We start from the raw sequence: 10884 nt of genomic DNA, 5'->3' as shown, positions 1-10884 counted from the left end.
GCAAGATTATTCAAGAGTCCCGTCAAGTTTTGAAGCCGATCTGATAAATTCTCTAGGAGTTTGTTTGTTCAAATACAAGACCACAGACTTCAAAATGGCCAACTTTGAGGGCACGCCACGGACACGCCGTTCAACGTACAGTCACAAAATGATATGCATTCATTCAGCACCATGTTGTGACTGTACTGCCCAATTTTAAAGAAGATCCGTTAGAACGTGTAGGAGGAGATCATTCAAATAGAAGCCCTGAAAGGCCAAAATGACATCACAGTGTGACATTTGTTCTAAATGGCCAACTTTGAGGGCACTCCACGGACACGCCCTTCAATGTACAGTCACCAAATAATTTGCGTTCATTCAGCCCCACGTTGTGACTGGACTGCCCAATTTTGAAGAAGATCCGATAGAAGCTGTAGGAGGGGATCATTCAAATAGAAGCCCTGAAATGCAAAAATGACATCACAGTGACATTTGTTCTAAATGGCCAACTTTGAGGGCACGCCACGGACACGCCCTTCAACGTACAGTCACAAAATGAAATGCGTTCATTCAGCACCATGTTGTGACTATACTGACCAATTTTGAAGCAGATCTGATAAATTCCCTAGGAGCAGTTAGTTCTAAAACAAGGCCAAAGAGTCAAAATGACCACAAAATGGCCGCCAAAAGTGCAAATTTTAAATGAAAATAGCCGACTTCCTGTGGGATTTGAGGTATGGGTCCAAGAGGCTTTTTTGTACGCCCCGGCACATTATACATGCCTATTGAGTTTCGTACATGTCGGTGAAACGTGGCGCCGGGGCTGATGTTTTTTTATCCTGTAGGGGGCGCTACAAGCAGGACAAACAGGATTTTTGGTATGTGAGCTTCAGGCACCACTCTACACGTACCCTGTGAATTTCATATTCATAACTATTACGAGTGATTTATCATGCCAAAAGAGCACCACCTACTGGCGTATTTTTTTTGTCCTTTTTAGGTGAGCCTCAGGGAGCCATGGGGAAGCAGCATACCAAGTTTCATCTTAATCACGCATACCGTTGTAGAGCTATAAACTCCTTCATTTTAAAGAGCGCCACCTTGTGGTGATGACCTGAAATTGTGCACAATGCTTAAGGAAGACATGGGGAACTATGGACCCAAGGTTGATGTAAATCGGACATACCAATGTGGAGAAATACCCCACTTCCTTTTTTGACGAAAAATCAACAGGAAGTGCTAATTTTATAACTTCCTTATTTTTTAAAATATCAAAAATGTTCAAATTACTTTTGTTGTCAGGACGGTCCACAGATGCTACGTGCAAAATTTCGTGCGAATCGGACAAAGTGTGTAGGAGATTCCCCGGAACAGACATTTATGGACATTTTGCGCTCTAGAAAAAAAAAAATCTAGGCGGAAGTGGGCGTGGCCTATATGGGGAGGTTCAGCTCCATTCACCGAACGCGTGGATATAAGGTTTTTGAATGTGAGACAAACTATGCGGGAGTTATTAGCGTATCGAAATTGGCCTACAAATAGCGCCACCTAGTGGCCTTCCTACTGGCCGACCTGCATGTGACGCATGGAATCTCCGATTTAAATGAGGCTTGACAAATGTGCCAAATAAAATGCGAATATTAGAATTGTTAAGGGGGTGAAAAATGCACTCAAAGTTCTGAAAAATAATAATAATTAAAGCTGCAAGCAGCGTTGGGCGGGACCTCGCACCCGGCGCTCGTCGGGGCGCGCCGCAAAGGCGTCACGTGCGGTCGGGTCGCGCCGAGGCCACGCACGTGCCGTCGTAACAAGCGCGTACCGCAACGCGAATACGTCATGTAAATCTGCTCCAAATCAGCTCCGTATCGCCACGCAGCGCTTGCTTCCTGTTGCCAGTATGCTGTGCTTTCACTTTATCTGAATCTTGTCACGTAGACAAGTTCAGGGCGGGACTGTAATACGTAGGCTGATGCAATGAGGACGTGTTCAGGGCGAGACTGTTACAGAATATATGAAGTTTATTGGAGATTGGACATTGCACACTGAAGTTATGAGTACCGCTTAATGGAAAATCATCTGAATTCGACAAGGGGTCAGTGGCACGCAGTTTGACGTACAGTCACAAATAGCTCAATTCTTCATGTACACTTTGTTTTTATAAGACTGTCCAATTTTGAAGACGATTTGATAAGTCCCCTATTTATCTTGCACTTTAATAAGTGACTTCCAGCGGTTTCACACTATGCTCCACGAACAATACTCCCTAGGAAATATGATTTGTAGATGTGGCTAGTGGGAGCGGAGGGGTGTTTGTGTTTCATCACTTTGAAAAAAAAGACCACAGAATTCAAAATGTCCAACTTTGACGAGACACCTGGGACACGCCCTTCAACGTACAGTCATAAATAGCACAACTTGTAATTAGCAAGATTATTCAAGAGTCCCGTCAAGTTTTGAAGCAGATCTGATAAAGTCTCAAGGAGTTTGTTTGTTCAAATACAGGACCACTGGCTTCAAAATGGCCAACTTTGACGGCAGGCCACGGACACGCCCCTTCAACGTACAGTCACAAAATGAAATGCGTTCATTTAGCACCACGTTGTGACTGTACTGCCCAATTTTGAAGAAGATCCGATAGAACCTGTAGGAGGAGGTCATTCAAATAGAAGCCCTGAAAGGCCAAAATGACATCACAGTGTGACATTTGTTCTAAATGGCCAACTTTGAGGGCACGCCACGGACACGCCCTTCAACGTACAGTCACCAAATATATTGCGTTCATTCAGCCCCATGTTGTGACTGGACTGCCCATTTTTGAAGAAGATCCGATAGAAGCTGTAGGAGGGGATCATTCAAATAAAAGCCCTGAAATGCAAAAATGACATCACAGTGACATTTGTTCTAAATGGCCAACTTTGAGGGCACGCCACGGACACACCCTTCAACGTACAGTCACAAAATATAAGGCGTTCATTCAGCACCATGTTTTGACTGTACTGACCAATTTTGAAGCAGATCTGATAAATTCCCTAGGAGCAGTTAGTTCTAAAACAAGCCCAAAGAGTCAAAATGACCACAAAATGGCCGCCAAAAGTGCAAATTTTAAATGAAAATAGCCGACTTCCTGTGAGATTTGAGGTATGGGTCCAAGAGGCTTTTTTGTACGCCCCGGCACATTATACATGCCTACCGAGTTTCGTACATGTCGGTGAAACGTGGCGCCGGGGCTGATGTTTTTTTATCCTGTAGGGGGCGCTACAAGCAGGACAAACAGGATTTTTGGTATGTGAGCTTCAGGCACCACTCTACACGTACCCTGTGAATTTCATATTCATAACTATTACGAGTGATTTATCATGCCAAAAGAGCACCACCTAGTGGCGTATTTTTTTTGTCCTTTTTAAGTGAGCCTCAGGGAACCATGGGGAAGCAGCGTACCAAGTTTCATCTTAATCACGCATACCGTTGTAGAGCTATAAACTCCTTCATTTTAAAGAGCGCCACCTTGTGGTGATGACCTGAAATTGTGCACGATGCTTAAGGAAGACATGGGGAACTATGGACCCAAGGTTGGTGTAAATCGGACATACCAACGTGGAGAAATACCCCACTTCCTTTTTTGACGAAAAATCAACAGGAAGTGCTAATTTTATAACTTCCTTATTTTTTAAAATATCAAAAATGTTCAAATTACTTTTGTTGTCAGGACGGTCCACAGATGCTACGTGCAAAATTTCGTGCGAATCGGACAAAGTGTGTAGGAGATTCCCCAGAACAGACATTTATGGACATTTTGCGCTCTAGAAAAAAAAAAATCTAGGCGGAAGTGGGCGTGGCCTATATGGGGAGGTTCAGCTCCATTCACCGAACGCGTGGATATAAGGTTTTTGAATGTGAGACAAACTATGCGGGAGTTATTAGCGTATCGAAATTGGCCTACAAATAGCGCCACCTAGTGGCCTTCCTAGTGGCCGACCTGCATGTGACGCATGGAATCTCCGATTTAAATGAGGCTTGACAAATGTGCCAAATAAAATGTGAATATTAGAATTGTTAAGGGGGTGAAAAATGCACTCAAAGTTCTGAAAAATAATAATAATAATAATAAACGAAGCAAAAACAATAGGGACCTCCTGCGGTCGGTTGCGAATGGTCCCCTAATTAAAGCTGCAAGCAGCGTTGGGCGGGACCTCGCACCCGGCGCTCGTCGGGCGCGCCGCAAACGCGTCACGTGCGGTCGGGGGTGCGCCGAGGCCACGCACGTGCCGTCGTAACAAGCGCGTACCGCAACGCGAATACGTCACGTAAATCAGCTCCAAATCAGCTCCGTATCGCCACGCAGCGCTTCCTTCCTGTTGCCAGTATGCTGTGCTTTCACTTTATCTGAATCTTGTCACGTAGACAAGTTCAGGGCAGGACTGTAATACGTAGGCTGATGTTATGAGGGACGCGTTCAGGGCGAGACTGTTACAGAATATATGAAGTTTATTGGAAATTGGACATTGCACACTGAAGTTATGAGTACCGCTTAATGGAAAATCATCTGAATTCGACAAGGGGTCAGTGGCACGCAGTTTGACGTACAGTCACAAATAGCTCAATTCTTCATGTACACTTTGTTTTTATAAGACTGTCCAATTTTGAAGTCGATATGATAAGTCCCCTATTTATCTTGCAATTTAATAATTGACTTCCAGCGGTTTCACACTATGCTCCACGAACAATACTCCCTAGGAAATATGGTTTGTAGATGTGGCTAGTGGGAGTGGAGGGGTGTTTGTTTTTCATCACTTTGAAAAAAAGACCACAGAAATCAAAATGTCCAACTTTGACGTGACACCTGGGACACGGCCTTCAACGTACAATCATAAATAGCACAACTTGTAATCAGCAAGATTATTCAAGAGTCCCGTCAAGTTTTGAAGCCGATCTGATAAATTCTCTAGGAGTTTGTTTGTTCAAATACAAGACCACAGACTTCAAAATGGCCAACTTTGAGGGCACGCCACGGACACGCCGTTCAACGTACAGTCACAAAATGATATGCATTCATTCAGCACCATGTTGTGACTGTACTGCCCAATTTTGAAGAAGATCCGTTAGAACGTGTAGGAGGAGATCATTCAAATAGAAGCCCTGAAAGACCAAAATGACATCACAGTGTGACATTTGTTCTAAATGGCCAACTTTGAGGGCACACCACGGACACGCCCTTCAACGTACAGTCACAAAATATAATGCTTTCATTCAGCACCACGTTGTGACTGTACTGCCCAATTTTGAAGAAGATCCGTTAGAACGTGTCAGAGGAAATCATTCAAATAGAAGCCCTGAAAGGCCAAAATGACATCACAGTGTGACATTTGTTCTAAATGGCCAACTTTGAGGGCACGCCACGGACACGCCCTTCAACGTACAGTCACCAAATAATTTGCGTTCATTCAGCCCCATGTTGTGACTGGACTGCCCAATTTTGAAGAAGATCCGATAGAAGCTGTAGGAGGGGATCATTCAAATAGAAGCCCTGAAATGCAAAAATGACATCACAGTGACATTTGTTCTAAATGGCCAACTTTGAGGGCACGCCACGGACACGCCCTTCAACGTACAGTCACAAAATATAATGCGTTCATTCAGCACCATGTTTTGACTGTACTGACCAATTTTGAAGCAGATCTGATAAATTCCCTAGGAGCAGTTAGTTCTAAAACAAGCCCAAAGAGTCAAAATGACCACAAAATGGCCGCCAAAAGTGCAAATTTTAAATGAAAATAGCCGACTTCCTGTGGGATCTGAGGTATGGGTCCAAGAGGCTTTTTTGTACGCCCCGGCACATTATACATGCCTATTGAGTTTCGTACATGTCGGTGAAACGTGGCGCCGGGGCTGATGTTTTTTATCCTGTAGGGGGCGCTACAAGCAGGACAAACAGGATTTTTGGTATGTGAGCTTCAGGCACCACTCTACACGTGCCCTGTGAATTTCATATTCATAACTATTACGAGTGATTTATCATGCCAAAAGAGCACCACCTAGTGGCGTATTTTTTTTGTCCTTTTTAAGTGAGCCTCAGGGAGCCATGGGGAAGCAGCGTACCAAGTTTCATCTTAATCACGCATACCGTTGTAGAGCTATAAACTCCTTCATTTTAAAGAGCGCCACCTTGTGGTGATGACCTGAAATTGTGCACAATGCTTAAGGAAGACATGGGGAACTATGGACCCAAGGTTGATGTAAATCGGACGTACCAATGTGGAGAAATACCCCACTTCCTTTTTGACGAAAAATCAACAGGAAGTGCTAATTTTATAACTTCCTTATTTTTTAAAATATCAAAAATGTTCAAATTACTTTTGTTGTCAGGACGGTCCACAGATGCTACGTGCAAAATTTCGTGCGAATTGGACAAAGTGTGTAGGAGATTCCCTGGAACAGACATTTATGGACATTTTGCGCTCTAGAAAAAAAAAAATCTAGGCGGAAGTGGGCGTGGCCTATATGGGGAGGTTCAGCTCCATTCACCGAACGCGTGGATATAAGGTTTTTGAATGTGAGACAAACTATGCGGGAGTTATTAGCGTAACGAAATTGGCCTACAAATAGCGCCACCTAGTGGCCTTCCTACTGGCCGACCTGCATGTGACGCATGGAATCTCCGATTTAAATGAGGCTTGACAAATGTGCCAAATAAAATGCGAATATTAGAATTGTTAAGGGGGTGAAAAATGCACTCAAAGTTCTGAAAAATAATAATAATTAAAGCTGCAAGCAGCGTTGGGCGGGACCTCGCACCCGGCGCTCATCGGGGCACGCGCCGCAAACGCGTCACGTGCGGTTGGGGTTCGCCGAGGCCACGCCACGTGCCGTCGTAACAAGCGCGGACGGCAACGCGAATACGTCACGTAAAAACTGCTCCAAATCAGCTCCGTATCGCCACGCAGCGCTTCCTTCCTGTTGCCAGTATGCTGTGCTTTCACTTTATCTGAATCTTGTCACGTAGACAAGTTCATGGACGGGACTGTAATACGTAGGCTGATGTTATGAGGACGCGTTCAGGGCGAGACTGTTACAGAATATATGAAGTTTATTGGAAATTGGACATTGCACACTGAAGTTATGAGTACTGCTTAATGGAAAATCATCTGAATTCGACAAGGGGGTCAGTGGCACGCAGTTTGACGTACAGTCACAAATAGCTCAATTCTTCACGTACACTTTGTTTTTATAAGACTGTCCAATTTTGAAGTTGATATGATAAGTCCCCTATTTATCTTGCAATTTAATAAGTGGCTTCCAGCAGTTTCCCACTGCTCCACGAACAATACTCCCTAGGAAATATGGTTTGTAGATGTGGCTAGTGGGGAGTGGAGGGGTGTTTGTTTTTCATCACTTTGAAAAAAAGACCACAGAAATCAAAATGTCCAACTTTGACGTGACACCTGGGACACGCCCTTCAACGTACAGTCATAAATAGCACAACTTGTAATCAGCAAGATTATTCAAGAGTCCCGTCAAGTTTTGAAGCCGATCTGATAAATTCTCTAGGAGTTTGTTTGTTCAAATACAAGAACACAGACTTCAAAATGGCCAACTTTGAGGGCACGCCACGGACACGCTGTTCAACGTACAGTCACAAAATGATATGCATTCATTCAGCACCATGTTGTGACTGTACTGCCCAATTTTAAAGAAGATCCGTTAGAACTTGTAGGAGCAGATCATTCAAATAGAAGCCCTGAAAGGCCGAAATGACATCACAGTGTGACATTTGTTCTAAATGGCCATCTTTGAGGGCACGCCACGGACACGCCCTTCAACGTACAGTCACCAAATATAATGTGTTCATTCAGCCCCATGTTGTGACTGGACTGCCCAATTTTGAAGAAGATCCGATAGAAGCTGTAGGAGGGGATCATTCAAATAGAAGCCCTGAAATGCAAAAAATGACATCACAGTGACATTTGTTCTAAATGGCCAACTTTGAGGGCACGCCACGGACGCGCCCTTCAACGTACAGTCACAAAATATAAGGCGTTCATTCAGCACCATGTTGTGACTGTACTGACCAATTTTGAAGCAGATCTGATAAATTCCCTAGGAGCAGTTAATTCTAAAACAAGCCCAAAGAGTCAAAATGACCACAAAATGGCCGCCAAAAGTGCAAATTTTAAATGAAAATAGCCGACTTCCTGTGGGATTTGAGGTATGGGTCCAAGAGGCTTTTTGTACGCCCCGGCACATTATACATGCCTATTGAGTTTCGTACATGTCGGTGGAAACGTGGCGCCGGGGCTGATGTTTTTTATCCTGTAGGGGGCGCTACAAGCAGGACAAACAGGATTTTTGGTATGTGAGCTTCAGGCACCGCTCTACACGTACCCTGTGAATTTCATATTCATAACTATTACGAGTGATTTATCATGCCAAAGAGCACCACCTAGTGGCGTATTTTTTTGTCCTTTTAGGTGAGCCTCAGGGAGCCATGGGGAAGCAGCGTACCAAGTTTCATCTTAATCACACTTGCCGATGCAGAGATATAAACTCCTTCATTTTAAAGAGCGCCACCTAGTGGTGATGACCTGAAATTGTGCACGATACATAATGAAGACATGGGGAACTATTGACCCAAGGTTGGTGTAAATCGGACATACCAACGTGGAGAAATACCCCACTTCCTTTTTGACGAAAAATCAACAGGAAGTGCTAATTGTATAACTTCCTTATGTTTTATAATATCAAAATTCTTCAAATTACTTTTGTTGTCAGGACGGTCCACAGATGAAACGTGCAAAGTTTCGTGCGCATCGGAAAAAGTGTGTAGGAGGAACACGAAAAAGTGATTTATGGACATTTTGCGCTCTAGAAAAAAAAAAATCTAGGCGGAAGTGGGCGTGGCCTATATGGGGAGGTTCAGCTCCATTCACCGAACGCGTGGATATAAGGTTTTGAATGTGAGACAAACTATGCGGGAGTTATTAGCGTAACGAAATTGGCCTACAAACAGCGCCACCTAGTGGCCTTCCTAGTGGCTGACCTGCATGTGACGCATAGAATCTCCAATTTAAATGAGGCTTGACAAATGTGCCAAATAAAATGCCAATATTTTAAATGATTAGGGGGTGAAAAATGCGAGCAAAGTCGCTAAAAATAATAATAATAATAATAATAATAAACGAAGGAAAAACAATAGAGACCTTCCAGTTCATACTGGCTCGGTCCCTAATTAAAGCTGCAAGCAGCGTTGGGCGGGACCTCGCACCCGGCGCTCGTCGGGGCGCCGCAAACACGTCACGTGCGGTCGGGGTGCGCCGAGGCCACGCACGTGCTGTCGTTACAAGCGCGTACCGCAACGCGAATACGTCACGTAAATCTGCTCCAAATCAGCTCCGTATCGCCACGCAGCGCTTCCTTCCTGTGGCCAGTATGCTGTGCTTTCACTTTATCTGAATCTTGTCACGTAGACAAGTACAGGGCGGGACTGTAATACGTAGGCTGATGTTATGAGGACGCGTTCAGGGCGAGACTGTTACAGAATATATGAAGTTTATTGGAAATTGGACATTGCACACTGAAGTTACGAGTACCGCTTAATGGAAAATCATCAGAATTTGACAAGGGGTCAGTGGCACGCAGTTTGACGTACAGCCACAAATAGCTCAATTCTTCATGTACACTTTGTTTTTATAAGACTGTCCAATTTTGAAGTCGATTTGATAAGTCCCTTATTTATCTTGCAATTTAATAAGTGACTTCCAGCGGTTTCACACTATGCTCCACGAACAATACTCCCTAGGAAATATGGTTTGTAGATGTGGCTAGTGGGAGCGGAGGGGTGTTTGTGTTTCATCACTGAAAAAAAAGACCACAGAATTCAAAATGTGCAACTTTGACAAGACACCAGGGACAGGCCCTTCAACGTACAGTCATAAATAGCACAACTTGTAATCAGCAAGATTATTCAAGAGTCCCGTCAAGTTTTGAAGCCGATCTGATAAATTCTCTAGGAGTTTGTTTGTTCAAATACAAGACCACAGACTTCAAAATGGCCAACTTTGAGGGCACGCCACGGACACGCCATTCAACGTACAGTCACAAAATGAAATGCGTTCATTCAGCACCATGTTGTGACTGTACTGCCCAATTTTGAAGAAGATCCGATAGAAGCTGTAGGAGGGCATCATTCAAATAGAAGCCCTGAAATGCCAAAATGACATCACAGTGTGACATTTGTTCTAAATGGCCAACTTTGAGGGCACGCCACGGACACGCCCTTCAACGTACAGTCACAAAATATAATGTGTTCATTCAGCACCATGTTGTGACTGTACTGCCCAATTTTGAAGAAGATCCGTTAGAACGTGTCAGAGGAAATCATTCAAATAGAAGCCCTGAAAGGCCAAAATGACATCACAGTGTGACATTTTGTTCTAAATGGCCAACTTTGAGGGCACGCCACGGACACGCCCTTCAACGTACAGTCACAAAATGATATGCATTCATTCAGCACCATGTTGTGACTGTACTGCCCAATTTTAAAGAAGATCCGTTAGAACGTGTAGGAGGAGATCATTCAAATAGAAGCCCTGAAAGGCCAAAATGACATCACAGTGTGACATTTGTTCTAAATGGCCAACTTTGAGGCCACGCCACGGACACGCCCTGTAACGTACAGTCACCAAATATAATGTGTTCATTCAGCCCCATGTTGTGACTGGACTGCCCAATTTAGAAGAAGATCCGATGGACCTGTAGGAGGGATCATTCAAATAGAAGCCCTGAGAAATGCAAAAATGACATCACAGTGACATTTGTTCTAAATGGCCAACTTTGAGGGCACGCCACGGGCCGCCCTTCAACGTACAGTCACAAAATATAAGGCGTTCATTCAGCACCATGTTGTGACTG

At 44.1% G+C, this 10884-nt stretch overlaps 1 long non-coding RNA gene across 1 annotated transcript; it reads right to left on the bottom strand.

Annotated features, from left to right (window-relative positions):
• Window positions 1-615: 615 nt before the first annotated feature.
• On the bottom strand, window positions 616-8653 carry LOC127360784 (uncharacterized). The gene is made up of 3 exons (XR_007883915.1): window positions 8545-8653; window positions 6012-6141; window positions 616-949 (listed from the first exon to the last, which is right to left on the bottom strand). It is a non-coding gene; the product is annotated as an uncharacterized LOC127360784 (long non-coding RNA).
• Window positions 8654-10884: the final 2231 nt, after the last annotated feature.

The sequence above is a fragment of the Dicentrarchus labrax genome, unplaced genomic scaffold (assembly GCF_905237075.1).
Source record: "Dicentrarchus labrax unplaced genomic scaffold, dlabrax2021, whole genome shotgun sequence".
Classification (NCBI taxonomy): domain Eukaryota; kingdom Metazoa; phylum Chordata; class Actinopteri; family Moronidae; genus Dicentrarchus; species Dicentrarchus labrax.
The sequence above is the reverse complement of the archived record's forward strand: the minus strand, read 5'-3'. Positions and strand labels throughout refer to the sequence as shown.